Source organism: Buteo buteo, chromosome 4 (assembly GCF_964188355.1).
Source record: "Buteo buteo chromosome 4, bButBut1.hap1.1, whole genome shotgun sequence".
Classification (NCBI taxonomy): domain Eukaryota; kingdom Metazoa; phylum Chordata; class Aves; order Accipitriformes; family Accipitridae; genus Buteo; species Buteo buteo.
Window position 1 is genome coordinate 24,519,953 of NC_134174.1, and position 18,168 is coordinate 24,538,120.

The window sequence follows — 18,168 nt, forward strand, 5'->3', positions numbered from 1 at the left end:
AAACAAAAACAAAATTAAAACACCACCTTCAGTCTGCTGAAATGCCAAAAAATCCTGTGGTGTCTAATATCTTCCAGTAAAGGAACCTGTTCTTCAGTTTACTAATAAATGTTCTGCTCTCAGATCAGCCCATTCCCTATTGAAACTTAATGCAAAATCAAGGAGAAAAGAGCTGTTTCTTCAGAAGTCAGATTTCTAAAGGCTTGAAAATCATTGAAGTGCATGGGAAAAAAAAAAAAAAAAGAAAGAAATAAGGTCTTGCTAAGGGGTGGTTCCCTAAGTAGTCTCTCACTTCCACAATGTGGGATGGTGTCTTAGTCTTCCTACCTGTGTGGGTGTACAGGAGACTTACGACAGTGACTGAGACCAAGAGCAAATCATCTGCTATTGACGCCCCACAAATGAAGTGGCTTCCTTGCCTTCACCACAACTTTTTGTATGCCTCCTGTTTGAACACAGGTTCCCTGCTCCAGATTGGCTGGATTTCTGTATAACCCCCGGACCTGGTATGTTCTTGAATTATTATAGTTGAACTTAGTTTTAGACTGTTTTATGTATGTTCATTATTGCCATAATGGAAGATAGTTTACTGAATGATCATATATTTTCTGCTTTGCAAATGGAAGTGTGGTTGTCCAGTGGAAGACTGGGAAACCCATTTTGAGTCTGTCTTAATACTCCTTTAACTAGTTGTGCAGAAGTAACATAATATGAATGGTGTACAGTCACTGTGACATCATATGCAACTTTTGTTGATGAAAACTGTGCAAAAAATAATGTTTGCAACATAAAAAACCCCCAGCAAATGATTTCATAGAATTACTTTTGGAAGGTGGATAAGTTAAGGACTTTCTGATGTAATGTTTGAATTATAATTTTGTGTATCCTGTTTATCCTGGATAAATATGGATATATATGGATAGCAGAGTGCTCAATTTAGTTCTGTAGCAGATATCTTTCACTGAAGCATACTGGCATAATTTGAGATATTACTGTCCCTATCTACCCTGCCTTTCATTCACATATACCTGTGCCTCAGCTGTTCATTAAGTTCACACCGCTGTGTTCTCTTTTTCCACCAAGGATGTAATATATCAGATTTTGCACTAGAGTAGCTGAGATGCAGGTGCTTGTGTGGGTCTGTCATTCCTGCTGCTGAGTAATAAAATCCTGGCAGAGGAGGAAAGTAGATAGCTGCAAACACTGATGTCTTAACACATATTGGGGAAGGATTTTTATTACAGCTGTCAAAAGGGGAAACCAAATCATGCAAGCAGCCATGTGCCTTGTCAGGGTCAAAGACCACATTGCCAGTAGCCTGAGAGGCTGGACCAGCTCCACTTTGGGAAGTACATTTTCTGTCTCTGCATGCCTGAACATAGTTCAGCTAATAACCTATCTTAGGGTAAGCTCAGTAGTGTTCTATTTCATATCCTGCTGCAAAGACCCGTAAAGGCCGTCCATGGCAGAAGATACCTAGAGAGAAAGAAGATCCAGCTGTGGCCACCTTCTCTCACTCTGTATCTTCAGACTGCAATTGAACAGGGATGTCCCAGGCCCCCAAAGGTCTCAGCCCTTCTCTTTAGTGCAAAAAAGGAAAAACAAATATGGAAGAGGAGGGGCAATTTGGACCATCCCCTTTTCCTCGATAGACAGTGAGAGTCCTTGCATTTCTGAGTGGTCACCAGAATCCTTGCCTGGAAAAGCAAGGGTGGCAACAAAGGGTCCTGCCACCACCGGTGAGGATGTGCACGCCTGTGTGATGCTGGGCTGTCTTGGAAGGTCACCCAAGTCTTCAGCTTTCTCTCCCAGAACCACTCTTTGGGGCTGTCTGTGAAATAAGGCAGGAGCCGCCACTTTGGCTGCCCTCCAGAAACTCCAAGGTAGCTGACAAGGAGTGGGAGGAGGGAACCCTGCAGCTATACCGCATTTATCTTACCATGTGCACAAAATAACAGAACTGGACCCCAGAGTGTTTGAAACAGGCAGCTGAATTCTGAATGGAAAAATCTGAGGTTTCATCTATCTTTTTATAACTAACTAGTATTACAATTACAAAATAAATGGTCTGCTTTCACTTGTAGAGCTTTCATGGATGTGTACTTATACAGCAAGAATGGAGTGATTGCATCAGTTTTCATTGATTTAGATTTTCACAGAAGTTTTTGTGGGTGTACTGGTTGGTTTTGAGGCCAGAATTTAGATCTTAATGGCTTACTGCTACCAATTTGTGTAGTCTAATAGTGATGAGTAGATACCTAAAAGGAGAGAAACTGGGGGGGTGGGGGTGGTGTTTGTTTGTTTGCTTGCCTTAAATAGCAAAAAAATTCTTTATTGGATATATCAGGGAATTTAAAGTGTGCTTATGTTCTGACATAATTTGACCCATTTCTGCTATAATTGCTTTTATAGCACTCTGAAGTTCAAGAGAGCAGAAAGGGTTTAGTGGTCATGGATTGTTGGGCTGAGCACGCTTCTGGCAACAGATAAATGAGCTAAAGATTAATGGTCAGTTTTATTAATTGTAATATCTGAAACTCTTCCCTGGATAAAATTAGTGTCTAAGAATTAAGAAAGACATAGGTTTTTGCCTAATGAATTACTATCTTCTGTTTGTTATGAAACTCTTGGTTAACGTGTGAGCTAGTTACTTTTACCACCTTACCTTATCAGAAAGGTGAAGGACTCCTTCAGTAGGGTCATTATTTTCATCTGGAATAGCCAAAGGTTTCACTTCAAAGATTCAGTAAGTTTGCACGTTACTTATTAAGTAAAATCTGCACCTTGTCTAATCAGCAGTGTATGTGTCTGCTGCAAATCCAGGGCTGGATTCAGCTGCTGTGCAATGGGACTCTCATTCTAAAAGCTGTTTATGGTGAGGCCATTGTTGTATCTGGAAATTATATAGTGATCAAAATTATAGCTCGTGTGTTCCTCTGATATTACAATATATTGGGCCACCTGTCTCAAAGTTTTAGCACAGAACTTCAACTGCAATATAATCTGCACTCCAGCCCTGTGCATGCTTTATAGGAAAGGAAGTCTAAAGGGCAATTAAAACAGAGGAGATTATGTCTATTATTAGTGTTCTAAGTGAAACAATTTCATTATTGTCATTACATATTATTGTTTTAGTGTATTTGGAAGGAGGATGATCTTTTCCCTTTAATCACCAAGTCCAATGTTAAACAATTACCTGTTAGATACTTCTGTTAAGGAACATGGTAACCTTGCTCTACTGGTGGTGCTGTGGTGGTAGTTATTTCATACCAGATACTAATACAAGCCTCTGATACAGGAAGGGTCTCCAAATCAAAATGTGTTGATGGAAATTGCTTCATGTGTATGGAAAGACTGCAGCTTTTTGACAGAACATAGCCTCTATTTACTGGTGTGCAACAGCATGGTGTGAAATTGCCTATTAAGTGAAGAACACAGCTTATATCTGAGATGACACTGATTCTATAGGTCATATGGTTTGGCCAAGACACTAAAATCAGCAGTTTTCCCCCAAAACCTGAAGGGTTAATGCAAAAATTATATAGATTTATGTCTCCCTCCTCTGCAGTGTGGTGCTCCCACCACCTTTCAGAAACACCACTGCTCCAGTGCCACTCACCAGTGCAGCCCCCAGCAACAGCCACTGGGTCTGCTGATCTCACTGAGTGCCCCTGACCCTGCTTAGCTCGTTCAGTCCTAACCAAGGTGGTTAGGATTGGAGATCAGGAGTCACTGCCTAATTTTTCTAAAGTTCAATTTCTGTAAGCTTGCCAAAAGCACAAGCAACCCAGAACTTACATCTACTCAAGAACATTTTAGCCAGAAAGCTGGAAGGATCAACAGTCAAGGACCAAACCTTAAGTTTCCTTCTGACGAAGAGAGATATACTTCCCCACATCTAGATAAATACATATTAGAAATTATAAAATGGAGGAATGGAAAAAAAAATCCCTTCTTATATGCAGCTCTAGAATGAGATTGGAAGACATACACAGGATACAGGACTTCCGTATAAACCTATGAAATGCTGCAAAATTTTTAATAGGAAACCTGTAAAGAAGAAGGTGAAATTCCTCCCTTCTTCCCAGTTTCCTTCCTGTGAGGAATAATACATAAATAAACAAATGGGAAAACATAGCAGCTGCTTTGAAATGTCAGGAATGTTTCTGTCACCATAAACTTTGTTCGTAGGATTGCTTATGTTGTGAAAAACAACATGCAAATGGATTTTTCTCTGAGTTAAGCTTTTATTCCGAGAAAGGATGTGCCTCTACTGAAAAAGTGAGCACCGCTATATTTGTTCTTTGAAAACAGACTCCAAGGGAGACTGCGGTGTCAGACTGCTCCCAGTTCTCCTGTTTGCTTGCTCTGATGGATTGGGCAGGGAAAACAAACACTGCGCTGTGCTGCTTAGGTCCACCCCCTTGCAGGCTGTGGGCTGGCTTGCTTCATGTCGTCTTGCGTTTTAGGGAGCGGGGAAGCAAGGTGTCCTTCTTGCTCCCTCTCTACCCTTGCAAGCAGCAGGCAAAGCAGCAGTATCTATGTTCTCCCGAACACAGAGAGTGCTTCTGAAAAGCACATCGAGCCATGTTAGCTCTCTTCTCAAAAAAACCCAAGGTATCATCCTGCTCCCTAACAGGCAGAAGTGGTCTGGCAGCTGCATATTGAGCCTTCTGTTGTTTCATCCTTTTCGTTCGTGGGGCTGTGTTGTCCACCTGGATGTCTCCCTTCAAGCTTTGCCTGAGTTGAAGATCACCTCGTTTCCCCATCGCGTTTGCAATGGGCCTGTTTGCTAGTAAACAGCAGAAGAGAGGGCTGACCTGATCTGATTTGGAAATACTGTGAAGTCCGAAACTCCAGAACATCCCCCTTCTGCCCACACACAAGGCAGCACCTTCTACTGGTCCTTCCTGTTGGGTGACCCAATTGCTTAGAGCCAAGCTGGGTGCTTAAAAGCGTTTGGCAAGTGTAATGCATATCTGAGAGCAGCACAAGTACCGCTTGTGGTCCTTTGCAGAGGGAAAAGCTGCTTATTTGTTTAGGAAATAGAGGCTATAGTGCTTAACTTGTGATATTTCAGTCAATTCCATGGCAACGGGCTCTGAGAGAACAAAGCGGGACTTCACCAGATCACATAACAGCTTGAAAACAGAATAGAGAAAATTTTACATAACAACACTGTGAAGTTTCCTTTAACTTTTGAATTTTACCTCTGTTAGTTAACTGATGATTTAATCAGTGAAGTAATTGCTGTTCTGCCAAGCAGTTATGAGCAAATTGGCATTGATTTCTTTCAGTTGTCAGGCATCCCTTGTTTCTGTAATGACAGGGGATGTGCCAGCACAGCGTGGTGCCCCTCTCCCCCTCTGCCCAAGGATGATACACACTCTCCAGCAGATGCCCTGCCATGATAACTGTATTAGAAAGTTAGAAATGATGGCCTGGTTCAAAGGCACTGGAATTTTTCCATCTTCTTCAGTGGGCTTCAGATTTGGCCTGATCTTGGAAGAGCGGCATAGCCCACTGCATGGTCTACTGAGTAAGAGGTCGCAAAGCACGTGGCTGAGCGACGGGATTGTGAACCTCCTGTTTTTAAAGGCAAACCCCTTATGTTCCCAGTCTGAATTAGATCTGGTCACTGGGATTGTAATCCCCTCACCGCAGGCGGGGAGAGGGAGAGACTGCTTTACCCCTCAGGTCCTGGTGTTATGGGCATCCCTTGCGCCATTGCCTCTGGCTGACTCATGCAGGTAGCGCCAGGGAGGGTTACAGTGCCCGTGTGTCAAAGGGTTTATTGTTAGGCTTACACCTACTGCAGGAAAAGGGAAGGCTATTAAATGAAGTCTTGATGTAGAAACAAATGCATGCTGTTTCATTAACAAAATCTTCTCTCACACATCTCTAGTAAACAAATCAGAAATTGCTGCTGCAATATGATGTGGGGGAAAAAAAAAAAAGGCACCAAAGGCAACAGGGTTTGTTTTTAACTTCATGCAAATGGCAGCAGATGAGTCAATTATGATGCAAGTAACTGGTTAAGTAGCTCCATAAGTGAAGCTTGAACTTTTAAAACCTTAACTTTAATTAAGTTTATTGCTAGAATTGAAGAGTATTTCTGTCATCTCTGACAGCGTAGCCTTCACTCTGAGCAGAACAAGAAGTAGTCAGTGAGATTTGGTAATTTTTTAGCAAAGTGGGGACTATCAGATCTCAGCATGACTTTTGATTTCTGAAATTAAAGAAGTGCTTGCCAGCCATGATAGCAAAAAATTTTTTCAGTTTTTCTCTCATTCAGTGACTACAAACCAATTGAGAAGATTGACAGTCAGACATTTCAGATCTATGACTTATTCATCTGCACTTGCTCCTACTCAGCCCTTGCATAGCCTGGTATTTGCCCCACCAGCCTGCCACAACCCTTTTCTAAGGCAGCTTTAGGAATAAATAAAAGAACTTGCTGCTTCTCCAAAGCTCTCTGTATAAGTATGTAATTTTATACTCTGCCTTGAACAGCCTCAGTTTATACAGTAGGAGACGCTTGATAAGGAGCTGCGATTTCATTCCCGTTGAAGAAATTTGTACTGCCATGTAATGTTTGGTCCAGCATGGAGGTAGGTGTCACTGACAGATGTTCACATGTCAGTGTGGTTTGATGTTCATTCCGTCAGTGTGGTTTGATGTTCCTTCCTTTGCATTACTATTTCATATTGCTTTTCTAACTTACTCTGTATGAAGCAGACACTTGAGATAAAATGCTTCATCCTTAGGGTTTTTTTAGATCTTAAAATGTTAAGCTCCTAAATGTAATTCTTCAAAGAGGAGGTTTGCGAGTACATCAGGAAGACTTGAAGTAGGGAGGCAAAATTACCTAGAGGTCAGAACTGGGGAAATCCATTTTTTTTCTGGGTGTTATTTAGTCTACTGACAATCTACAATATGTCATTTAGTGGTAAATCATCAGTCTCAAATTTGGGACATGATTTTATGATACTACAGTTGGAATTAGACAAAGAGCTGAGGTAAAGGCCCTCAAACACCAGGCTGGTTAATAAAAGCAGATATTGTCCAATGCAGCAAACATTATGCCAGTTGAACCTAAACATTCAGAGATTGGAAATCAACTTTATTGAAAGCTGACCCCCCCTAACATGGAAGCACTCCCAATTATAGGCTGCTTTCAAAAATTCAGGCCTTCCTCTCCATGTGCCTCAATTTCTGCTTCAGTAAAATGGTGACTCACCGAGATGTGCCATGAGATGCTCAGGTAAATGATGCTGTGCAACTGCAAAGTGTTTTATGCTTCTTTTGATAGCTGAACATCTACTTTTTCAGGAAGAGGATCTGAGCCGTTATTTGTTTTGTGCCAGTAAAACAGCATTAGTTTAAAGTAAACTGGAAAAGGAGAAGTTTTTATTTTAGATTAAATGGTACTTAGACTCTTGACAGCTGTTCTAATTTTGCCCTCACTTATTGTAGTGGTAAAACAAGATTTGTTTCACTAAAGTAAATGAAAATAAACTTGTAATGTTATTTTGGTTGGGTTATTGCAGGCTTTGATTTTTTTTTTCTTTCTTTTCTCTCTTCTTATCTTTTCAAGATAAAGACAAGTTTTTAAGGTAGAAGGAAACTAGACATTAAACCCTGAGTGCAACATGTCCAGTTTCAGTTTGAGTCTTGTAGGCTAGACTGCAATATAAATAAATTAACACACAGATGACATTGATTTAAAAACAAAACAAAACAAAACAAAACAACGCCCAAAAGAAGATAAACCTTCATCATAATTTATTTAGCTAAGTTGCTGCGATGGATTTAATAACTTATATACTGTTCTGTAATGGTATCTAAGTTGAACCTTTCTCTGGAGGGAAGAGGCTTTCCGGCTTGTTTTGCTGGTGAAAATTAAGTATCTGGAAAAAAAGGATTCCCAGAATTCAAAGGAATCTGTAGCAAGTTGCATCCTTGTTTGTGTTTCAGTATGCAGCAATAAGAAAATACTTGGAAGCAATGAGTCCTGGTTGTTGGGGTTTTTTTGTTGTCCTCTCCCCCAGTTTTTATCCTGGTCTTGAGAAGCAGAGCAAGCCTTGCTAGTTCTTCACAAAATTATAATTCTGTCTGCTTTCGTTTGTGGATGTTTACATCCAGCTGCTCCTAGAAAGCATCTAGGAAGGACAAGTGCCCTGACATTCAAATCATTGGCAAATACTGACATTTTATCCTCTTATCATTTCACCATATTTTGCCTAATGATTGCATCAAGATGATAAAAACCTAAAATAAATTACCAAATTCATATTCTCCTGTTGTCTGTGACTTCAGTTCATGTGGCAGTTTTCTTAACACAGTTAATTTTGAGAACTAAAAAAGGAATGCGATTTTACAACAGAAATCCCACAATACTGTTGTAGTCCTATTAAGGACCCTAGCTCTTTTTAGCCATAAGTTAACTGCATAAAATCATGGAGTTTGGACTTATAGTATTGTTGAAAACTAGACCCTCAATCAGTATTTGTTTGGTTAAATATGTACGCTACTTTAAAGAAATTTTGGGAACCCAGATGCTGCTATGGAAGCCAGTGGCTCAGCAAAGCCCTGCACCTTGCTGTCACATAGAGGGAATTAGAGACGGTGCCTCTGCTTTGCAATTGCTACATCCAGCCGCATACTAAGCCACAGCGAAAGCTCATTTTGTCACCATCACTTACAAAGAATGTCATCATCATTTAGTCTGTACTCAGGCCTTGTATAACTGTTTTTACTGTTTCTACCTAGCATGCCCATGAACTTTCCTGAATATCTGCTCTACTATCTAATTGGTTTTGGTGTTAGGAACAATTTTTGTAATGTCAAATGTTCAGAACATTTTCATTTCTTCAATTCTCTCGCTGTGGTTTTCCTTGCCAGTTTAACCCTATGTTCAGTAAGTACGTGTAGCAGAATCAGATCCTCAGACATCTAACGCACATTGGTTCCTTACAATTTGCTGAGAGAAGAGAAACATTCAGACTTCTTAATTGTGCATGAACTGAAAAAAATGAGGATAAGCTCTGTAAACAGTTCTTTATTCAAAAGATTTTTTAAAGTTCCAGGTGTAAGAAGTGAGACACATTTAATCCCTTACTCTTCCTGCAGGAGAATTCCATCCTTCTTCAGCTACCCTTTGAGCAAGTAATCCTTCAAGCCTGGTAAACATCAGAACCTCAGGAGCATGATACTAATTTGCCTATTTCATTATCTGAGGAATGAATAAAAATTAATAGGATGCTTTTATACCTAGTTTAGAGACAAATGACCTAGATGGTTCGATTTCTTGTGAAGCCTGGTGTCTTTCAACAAGTCGGTGGAGTGCTTTGAAAAGCCAGTTTTGAAAACTTCTTCCTTCCTCCTGAAGTAATACTGTTTGCCTGACTGTGACACAAATCTCACTGTGGTGAAATAAATTGAGCTGGGAGGACTGCATCCTGTTAAGCAGAGAAAGGAAGCGTTTTTAATTATGATTTTTCTGCAGGTCAGCCTGCCAGCAAGTCCACTGAGGAGCAGATAGGAAGGAAAGGCAGAGCAGAGAGACAGAAATGATAAGATGAACGAAAAGTGAGATGAAAAAAGGAGGGGCAATCAAAGAAAACACTAGAAAATCTCATTCTTCCTCTGAAAAAGCTGCTTCAGATAGTGTGAACAAGGCACTGTTGATAGGAAAGGCTCAGCTCCACCGGCCAGAGGAAGGAAAGTTGTATATATGTAACTAGAGCTGAATGCATACCATGAATAGTCATTCACCTTCTAAATGGATTTGTTTTGATTGCATTTATGCCATCTTTTCTGTTTTGTTTTGGTGGATATTCTAGTGTGCTTGTTGTAAACAGTGACAACCAGTTGATTAATGTAAACTCCTTGGATATATGCATGAGTTTTAATAATGAAGTACTAATAATTCGGAATCCTTAGCAAAGGAGATATAAACAAATATAAGGTACTTCCCCCCCCCCCCCCCCAATTCCCTCTTTCTTTCCTTTGGGGTGTGATAAGGCACACAGAAATAAGTATTAGTGAAGATTGCTCAAAAGTTTTAACAAAGAAATCTTTCTTGTTATGTACTAATGGTGCACTGTGTAGCCCATAAATAATCTTACCAAACCCTGCCTCAAGTGGTAAATGTTTTATACCTATAAAGGTTTGAAAGTTTACTACCATTCAAATTCCACTGACCTTTGCAATAGCAGGTCTTATGAAAAAGTTTGAGTATTAAAAATAGTTGTTCATGTTGCTGTGTTGTAACTTTGAATTTACACATGCTTAGCTTAAAAATACAGCATGTGCTTTCTACAAAATATGGTTTTACTGCAATGTATTGACAGCCTGTTGATCTGTTTTCTGCAAGAAACGTTTGTCAAATCGTGCTACAGCAAACAATAGAGAACCACTGCAAAGAGCAACTTTGACAAAAAATAACGTAAATGCAAAATTAGTTAAAATAAAGTGAATTAGTAGGAAATTAGGGAATCCTGTGTACAGATTTTTGAAACTCAGCTAGGAAGAACATGGGGTGTGTATTCAGTTATACTCACCTATAACTCACCATGCTGCCTGAATTTGACATAGCCACTGTTTGCGACACATCGATTATTATCTGTAAACCAAATATGTTCAGCTATAGAGATTAGTCACTGTTACTCTGCATTAGGTAAGGAGGTTAATTACTAATTATTATATTTACAGTTCATTGCGTGCAGTATCGACAACAGAGGGCATGGACTTAAGAAGAATGTTGTACTGCAGCTTAGCCTATTCTGATTGTGATTTTTGATTTTTTGTTTTATTAAGGGATGGGCCTTGATTGCAATGGTCAGATCCACAATGCCCCTGACCTCCCCTGCAGGTCTGCAGCTGCCTTCCTCAAAGTCTGGTGACGCGGTTCAAATTCAGGATACAATATCAGCCCTTTTGCGGTTCGTTCGCAGGGAAGAGGGCTGACGCGTGTGGCCCCTGCGTGTGCAGGAGACGCGTAGGCGCGGGGGGTCCCGCGCTTTCCGCCTGTACCGTCGGGCTCTGCCCAGCCTCACACGGCCCCGCAGAGCCCCACGGCCCCGGTTGGTGCTGCCGGCCCTTGCTGTGGGCAGCCGTGTGCTTCGGGCTCTGGGGAGCCAGAGCAGGACCTCGGCCGTCGAGGGGGCAGCCAGGGCGCGAAGGTGACCGAAACGTGGCAGTGACGGCACAGCCCCGGGGATGCCGCCTGCTCTCTCTGTGCAAGCATCTTCCGTAGCTGAGTTTGCTGAGTTTGCTGTGCGGCCTCTCAAGAGACAAGACAGGCGAGGAAGATATTGACCGACTCAATGGCTTTTAACAGGGCTGGTGACAGCACGGTTCCCTTTGCCTCCGAGGCTGAGCGGCAGGGTCTAACTATTCTTATCCTGAGTGCTGGCCACCAAAAAGCCATTTGGTCCACACAGTTGAGAAGTCTTGAGCCAGGCAGATTTGACGCTTGGTTTGTTGGTACGGATGTCTTCATGCTCATCCTTTAAATAGAAACAAGGTGAGCTGCAGCCAACTGGAAAGAAGGCAAGGTGGGCAAAATTGCTCCCAAGCAAGCAAGCGTGCTGAGGGACCAGGCAGGTTCAAGAGCCGTCAGAGAGGTAGCGAAGGAGCCAGGCATGGAGCTGGGAACCTGCAGCTCAGAGCTGGGAACTGCTGCAGGGAGCGGGGAGCAGCCAGCCAGCCCTGGCAGGGCCAGAGGGAAGCCTCTTCAGATCAGGGGAGGCTGTGCAGAATTTGCTATGGTCAGGAAGCCACAAAACTAGCTAAACCAAGCCCAGAATAAAGGACTATGTTGGAGAGGGAGAGCTGTATATAAAAAATTATTATTCATATATTTAATTTTATTAGCATCTGAACAAGCTGATTTCTTTCCTATTTAAAATATTAGCTGACTCACTTTAGGTTATAATAAAGCCTGTTTGTTTTGTGGGTTGGGTGGTGGTTTTTTTTCTTTCTAAAGCTTTAAAGCCACTCAGTTGCCTTTGAGGAGCCCTATAAGGAAGTGGTCTAGGGAGGAAACTTCAAAGCTGTGGACATCTTTCAGTCTCATCACCCAGCTACGGTCAGCTATTCCCCAGCCCCAGCAACACAAACTTGAGCCTGGCTGAAGACCAAATTGTTACGATACAGAGAATTTCTCTCCTTGGTTGCTCTGCAACCAGCAGCAGCATGTTTCCTCTTGTTAGATCACCCTGACACTGCTGCAAAGGAATGTGGAAGCACTGAACCTTGTGACAGAGGAATTTACAGACTGCTTGATTAACCAGGAGAGAGTTTCCAGAATCTGACAGAAATTGTCATTAACCCCCCCATTGTTGTTTTTCAGAATACCTGAGGAAAGGGGTGTGTGTCTGCATAAACACACAACATATATAACCTGTAAGGGAGAGCTGTCACGACCGCTCTTAGACACTCGCCTATAGTGGGTTAGCAGTGCTCGTTGTCTGTATGTAGCTAGAGCACAAGGACCCTAAATGAAACAGGAGCCCATTCGGTGGATGCTCTTAACACATACAGCAGAAATCTTTGTTGCAAACTCTCTTGGCCTCAGCAGTCAGAAGAGACAGATCTGGTTTTGGAAACCATAGTTCAGACTACCGTCCCTCCACTGGACCAGGGCTGCTGTCGCTGGCAGTGGTGGGCAGGCAGAATGAATTTGGCTGTTGAGGCAATGACTGCTGTTAACTAGCAGTTGCCCCTTCTCAGAGAAAGCAGCAAGCCCAGTGGAGGTGTCCTGTAGGAAAAGCAGAAGTGCGGGATAAGCCAACATTGAGCTGTGCCAATCTCAATAAAGAAGACAGAAAAGAGGGAGGTTTATTGCCCCTTTTGGAAGGTTGAAGGTAGAGAGCCTGAATAGTTGGTACAGTGTCAGTCTGCCCTTGACTGCCAGAGCTGGGAATGTAATTCTTGTTTTCAAGAAGTATTTTATTTGTATTGAAGAAGTAGGTGTGTTATAGTGAGATTTTAAACTGTTAAGTCAGGTGGGAAACAACATTTGTCATCACATAAGGGAAGTTTACCAGGGATTGTATGGGTGGTTTTTTCCATGAAAGTTCCTGTGTCACACAACAGGAAAGGAAAGAAAATGTTAATTTCATTTAAATGCTGACAATTTGTTTAAAGTGTATCCAACAGTTGGCCAAGAAGTTAATTTAAGCTACTGCTGTTCAGTTTGCTATTTAAGAATCTAGCCCTTGAGAGCCCTGAGCTGCTGTGTCTTGCTACCCAGCAGCACACATAACCACAATCTTTTTCCCTGAACTACTTGCTTCTGCTTTCTTCATGAGTAAAGTTATAATCACTCAGGGTATGTTTTAGAAACAATGACCCTGTTCTGAAAAAGTCAGAACAAAATACTTTTTTTTTTTTAATTGTTATTCCACTGTGGTTGGATGAATGGGTTTTTTTGTTGGTTTTTTTTTTTTTGAGGGGGCAGGGAGGGTGGGAAGAGAACATAATCCAGGATTTAATTTGGAAGAACCAGAAAGACAGGAAGCTTGCAGGGGTATCTGGAGCTCATTCCTATAATCTGAATCTGTAAATCTTTTACAGAGCTATATATGTAAATTGGTTGATTGTTAATCTTTGCAAAGATTAAGAGTAAAGGTAGTGACCTGAAGCCGGGTTAGATGGTACAGTGATTAACATCTCTTCATAACTAATTTCAGTAAGGAATTCCAGACTGTCACACTTTACATATTTTTGGAGTTACATATCTCTCCTCCTTCTCCTTCATATTTTCTTGGGAATTGGAAGTATACGGCTAATGAAGCCTTTCATATAAATGTAAGACTTAAAAGGCATTTCTGTTTTCTGACCTGTAAAGAATGTTTTGTGTCACTTTATTCCTGATTTACACCCACTGGAACTGGTGAATTCACTTCCCTGACCTAAGCAGATCCTTCAGGCAAGCAGCTTGTTGGAGTGGGTCAGTAAAGCTGGCAAAGGTGGGTATGTTTCCAGTTCACAGGAGCTGTTAATGTAAAAACTTACCTTTGTTTTCAATCAGATTGAAACTAGGTTAAAAGCAAAAAAATCTTGTGGGTTAGAAATTTCAGAGGGGGGGAACACATCTTTCTAAGGCATGAGGTGTTTCCAAAATTAAATTGTCCAGCTGGCATTGGCATTGGCATTGGCAGCTGCTGCTGGAAATGTAGTCTGGCTACTTGAACAAGTTCCTATGCATCACTGTTACTGATACGGCAAGATCTAGAGCACGCAGTCGTTCATTCCCGCTTCATATAAGCCACACAAAGGTAATAGCTGACATATGGTAAATCCACCTCCTTAATTTTGTTGAAATCACTTCTTGAAGAAGCCTTGCCCACCACTGATGTAAACTTGTGCCAGCCCATTGACCCCGGAGGCTCAGCCTCGCATGACTGAGCTGGCAGGGAGCCGGGGAGCTCCAGGGCTCTCTTGGGGGACCAACTTCTGCAGAATTCTGCTGGACACTCAACGGAAATTCATCACCAGGACTGAGAGGCTTCTGAAGAAGGTTCCAAGGCATTGGATGGGGGATGCCCAATAAAACAGCACATTTCAGAAGTCCTAGCCCTGCACCTTTTCTTCCACTTAGCCATTTCTGTGGGGAATCACCGTGGCTTCTTCTCTTCCTTCCATCATGGTCAGCTCCTGAGGGAATGTGAATATTCCCCCAGACTGCAGTATAACTGAACAGATTTGTTATTTATTAGGTGCCCACTGTGTACTGAGAACTCCTGTTGGCTTCAAAGGCTAGGCTTTAAATGAGCAATTGCTGAAGACCTGGAATGCACACATGGGGAAAAAAAAATCCTCTTAAAATATCTTAAGATCCTAAGTACAGGCTCAGAATTACTCCTAATAACAAAGTAATAACATCTTTCTGCTGGTTTTATATATCCTCTTAGGTACAATTAAGAACAATTCTGAATCTTTCCACAAAAATGGCATAGCCCTACAATATTATTTTACAGCTTGCTTTGAAACTGAAATAAGTAATTATTTCAGAATAAGGAAGAAGGGGATGGGTGCTAGCCAAACCTCATGTTTAGTGCTCCCTGATCTTTCAGGCTGTTAGAGTTCAATACTGACTCAAATTCAAATGAGGCATATTAGAAGAGCCTTAAAATCTGGTTCAGTGAAACTCTCGACCTGATCTCTGAACTTGGTCTATTTTAAAAGAAAATATTAATGGTTAAGCAATTACTGATTAATATTTTTCTTCTGTATTTTTTCTGTATTACTTTAATAAACACATTACAGGATTCAAAGGGAGATTTATAGTGTGATTTTACATCTGAATTTTAGTCTTTAATCATTGAAATATGTTTTCCTTGAAATATAAGTTTTCATTGAAATACATGTTTTCCTTCACTGTTGATTAAATAACATTTATACAAATATGGTCTCTTGTTATGAGACTGCAATTGTATCCCACAAGAAACAGTTTTCTTGAAAGAAAAAACCATTTGCAGCATGGTGTATGAAGTCTCATGTTACCTATCTATCTCGGACACCTTGAGGGCATTGCTCCCAAACTCAGTGAAACTTCCTGTAGGATAATAAGTTGCGAGTACTTTGTTTATCTAAGTTAAGGTAGACACTTGCTAGTTCATGCAGCTTAATTCCGTGGGTATAAAAGAATTTACATTTGGTCAGTTTTCATCTCAGAAACATTAACTTTTTCAAAAAAAACTTCTGTGGTGATATTTTCCTGCCACTCCATTAGTCCTTCAGAGAATCCCTGTGATAATGCTGAAAAAATACTCAATGAAACTATATTCTTACCAAGCAGAATTTAGTCTTCCAAGTTGAGCTGCCTTTCTTCAACACGACAGCAGCAGATCTTGCTGGGGCTGCAAGCCAGAGTACTCTTGACATGGTCAGTGTAAACACTAGGACAATGCAGATGTATATGCAGACATCCCAGCACTGCATCTGCATTTTGGACTATTCTTAAGACATGTTATTAGCGACATAGCTACCTTAATTTTCGATCATTAGTATCAGTCGGTAATAAAATAAGTTCAGGGCATGCAGATGGGAGCAGAGACCGTCTCCACCCACTTCTTCCCCACTCCGGTGGAAGCTGTGTGCCTGCAGCCCCCCCCCCCCATCGCTGCAGTTTCAGCCTGAAATTTAAACTTTGTTAACAGGGAAATTCTTCGACCATGCTGAATGGGGCTGGTGATATGACATGTGTGCGAGTACCTCACTCCCTTGTTCAAGCAGCGACTTGCTCCGTGAGCCTGGCCCGTCTCGCTGGGACTGCTTGGCTTGGGGCAGGCTGGGGGTCCACACCGCCTACCAGCAAGGCGCTCAGCCTCCTGGCAGCACCGGAGACACTCCACCCAGCCACGCTTGTACGGTGTTCACTAGGTGCTGACACAGCTCCCGCTGAATGAGTAAAAAGAGGAATATGTTCCGCTGGCTCCAAGACTTCGCAGGCCAATTTTATTGCAAATTGAGCTTCTTTGCTGCAGCGTGAGCAGATGGGAGCGTTTTGTTTGTGTGTGGTTTGTTTTGCTGGTAGATGTCATAGAAGTTTTTTCTGAGAGAGTCTAGATTACAAAGAATCTCTGAGTAAATACACCTGTGTGTTTATTATCCAAAATTAGTGAAAGATTAGGAAGTCTTGATTAAGATAAAGCCGGCTTTGATCTGGCTATGAAATATTCTCAGGACCTTGTAAACATAAATGGCTGCCACAATTTTATTGTTGATGATAACCTGGTCACTGAAAGAGAGGCAAAGGATGACTGAAAAATTGAAGGAAGGAATAAGAAAAATGGGACTGAGGATTAGCTAAAATATATGCCTATCCATGAGAAGACTCTGGATGAGCTCATCTAGCAGTTTGGTAAACTTTATAAAGACAAAAAGTATATAAGAATATTGAGAGAGAAGATATACCTCCATACTCAAAAGTATTATGAAGTCCAACCTTTACACATAACTAACCATTATAAGATGTATTTTTTCATGTGTTTTTACATGTGGACATTTATGAAAAACAGATACCAATTTGGAGAATAAAGTATTAAAGTAAAGTTTTAGGCCAAGGCAGGAGATCTAATAGAGAATTCCAAAAATCTGTACCAAGAAGAGAAAATGGAATTATACTCCTATGGCTTGAATGTGGAGAGCATATAGTTAATATAACAGAAACTTGATCCATAAAATGCCACGGGGGGGGGGGGGGGGGAAGGCATTTCTTTTCCCACAAAGTTTAACATGATGGAGGAATATTAAATAAATGTAAGGCCTTTTAAAGTGTATTAATAAAATGGAAATAAAAATGTATTTTACTGAAAGGAAGCAAACTGTTGAAGTTATTAGTAACTGTGAAATGAAAAAAATAAGATTAAGTCTAGGAATGATCAGTTTAGAATAATTATGCCACTGAGAAATTTCACACAGTGACATTGATCAGTTATAACTTCCTACATATTTTTGACAAACTATCTTTATTCAATTTTGTGTTTCACCAGAATAAATTTAGTATTTTTTCTTTGTAATGATTTATCCTCTGTGGCTTCCAAGGAAGCCGAAGTTGAACTTTGTTATGAGTGTAAATCAAAGACAATAGTTAATGGTTTTGGATGATTAACATCTTTCCTCAACAATAACACAGCTCATCAAACATCTTAGACAAAAGCCAGCATCGCTGATGACATTAGCATGTCATCAACACACAGGCAACATCAATTGCAAAAAGTATAATTATACCACTTCCAATTAGCTGTCATCACCTGAAATAACTAAACAACAAAAAGCTCTTAAGCTAGCAAACAATTGATGAAATAATTTAAATATTTTCCCTTCTCATGTTGCTTCTCAACAGACATCATTATGGTATTATTGACTCAAATTTTAGTTGATAGAAGACCAGGTAAAATAGATTTTGCTGTCATGAAGGAAAGCCCCCTGCAAACAAAGCCAAATTTTATAGTGCCATTCTAGGCAGACTTATTTTTCCTGCTGCTTTTGTGTTCTGTGTGAGACTAAACACAGAATGGTTTGCATTGGAAGGGACATTTAAAGATCATCTAGTACGCCCCCCTGCTGTGGGCAAGGACACCTTCCACTAGATCAGATTGCTCAAAGCCCCATCCAACCTGACCTTGAACATGTAGTCTTCCAAAAATGAAA

The 18,168-nt window shown here is 40.9% G+C and overlaps 1 protein-coding gene across 1 annotated transcript in view; it reads left to right on the plus strand.

Annotated features, from left to right (window-relative positions):
* The first annotated feature begins 405 nt into the window (after window positions 1-405).
* The window catches only part of SLC13A1 (solute carrier family 13 member 1), a 51,152-nt gene continuing 33,389 nt past the window's right edge, over window positions 406-18,168 (plus strand). Inside the window, exon 1 of the mRNA XM_075026800.1 lies at window positions 406-506. The gene's annotated coding sequence lies outside the window, so the exon portion shown is untranslated. The remainder of the gene's footprint in view (window positions 507-18,168) is intronic.